Source organism: Chrysochloris asiatica, unplaced genomic scaffold (genome assembly GCF_000296735.1).
Source record: "Chrysochloris asiatica unplaced genomic scaffold, ChrAsi1.0 scaffold00381, whole genome shotgun sequence".
Taxonomy (NCBI): Eukaryota; Metazoa; Chordata; class Mammalia; order Afrosoricida; family Chrysochloridae; genus Chrysochloris; species Chrysochloris asiatica.
The window spans coordinates 351564-353428 of record NW_006408899.1 but is presented as its reverse complement, the minus strand read 5'-3'; the positions used below and the strand labels follow the sequence as shown (position 1 = coordinate 353428).

The following is a 1865-nucleotide window of genomic DNA, read 5'->3' as shown; positions in this document are numbered from 1 at the left end:
TAGGATCACATCTGTCAGGTTGAAATTTAGTGCAATTGTATTGTCAGTCAAGGTAAACCAGATTAGGCCTAGGCTCATACAAACTGCAGCAGACACACCTGCAATGTTGTATCATTTTCCTTGAATAAGAACTCCTCCTAGCATAACAGGAACCAATTTGCAGCATTTGAAGATGACTTGGATAGGGTAATTCAGTAGTCTAGGGAAGTGTTTGATAACCCATAGTACCCACAGTTAGAAAAGCTATTATCATGTTTGTTTTCCTGGTATTCTTCTCCTTAATAAGCTGAAGTTCCATTAGGCCAAATATGCAGTAAAACCCAAACTGCACTAGTGTAAGGTACCAGGCATAGGACTTAAAACCTTCCACTGAACATATTAATTCCTGTTAATATCCATAAATTAGGTAAAACACAAAAATTCCAGCAACACATATGAAAAATTGAGTAAGTTTGTTAAATCTGCTAAGATTGTTGCCAAGTACCATGATGTCATCTACGGACTTGATATGTGGTGACGTTGTTTGGGATTTGGAAGGGACAGAGATAGAAACATATTTCCTGGAGTTGTTGAACTTGAGATCCATTGTTCTTAATTGGCTGTATTCAGTTCTTCCAGTGTTATCTTTGTTGATTTCCTTTGTTTTTATCTCTGTTTCTCCTTTTTGTTTGCTGACTCATATCCTAGAAGAGTGATCCCAGCCCGGGTGGTGTCTCAGCCAGATGGGGAGTCTCCCCCTTCCCTGATCCGTTGCCATCACCTCCTACTACTCTTGCACTTTCCACAGCGTCAGTGACCTCCTCCACAGATGTTCGCTTTCTCAGTGCCTCTAGATTTTTTTTTTATTGCTATAAAATTTATGTAACACAAAAGTCAACATTAGTTTTCAAAGTGTATAATTCTATAGCATTTAGTATATTTACAAAGTAATATAATTACAATATACTTTACAATGTAGTACGAAAGCAGTATATTTGCAAACATATTACATACAATTTAGTATATTTACCTTTATCTAGTTTCAAGAAATTTTCTTCACCCCCAAAGAACACTCCATATCCAGCCTAACATGTTATCTATCATCTGTCCCTTTTACCTATCCTTGCAACCATAGTTTTCTATGGACTTACCTATTCTGTCAGTGTAAAAGGGGCCCTCATGGCCCAGTGGGTTAAGTGTTGGAGTACTAACTGAAATGTTGAGGGACTAAACCCAGCAGTTGCTCAGCAGGAGAAATATGTGGCAGTCTTTTTCCGTAAAAAATTGATGTTGTTAAGTGCCTTCTAGTTGGTTCAACTCACAGTGGCCCTGTACAGGGTTTCTAAGGATCAACTAGTATGCTTGAATCACCTACCTTGTGGTTTGCAGTCTGGTGCATTTACCCACAGCGCCAAACCAGGACTCTTATGAAGACACTATATACAACTAAAATTAGCACTCACAATTGTTGTTATGCTTCAGTCCATTGCTGCTACCTCTGTGTCAACCCATATCCTTGGGGAACTTCTCTTGCCTACTGACATGCCATTTTACCAAGCACAATGTCCTTATCCAGGGACTGGTTCCTCCTAAAAACCTGTCCAAATTATGAGAGGCAAAGTTTTGACATTCTTGTCTTTAAGGAGTTTTCTGGCTGTTTGTACTTCTGGTAGTCTATGGTACTTTAAATATTCTTCTCAAATACCATATTTCAAATAAATCAATTCTTCTGTGGTCTTCCTTATTCATTTTCCAATTTTCACAAGTATATGAGGAGATTGAAAATAACTTGGCTTGCTTCAGGTGTACCTGAGTCCTCAAAATGATATTGCTCTTGAACACTTTAAAGAGGTCTTGTAGAACAGATTTTCCTAATGTAAAATGTT

At 38.0% G+C, this 1865-nt stretch overlaps 1 pseudogene; it reads right to left on the bottom strand.

Moving 5' to 3' along the window:
- Positions 1–3: 3 nt before the first annotated feature.
- Positions 4–1865, bottom strand: part of LOC102832994 — a 121246-nt pseudogene continuing 119384 nt past the window's right edge.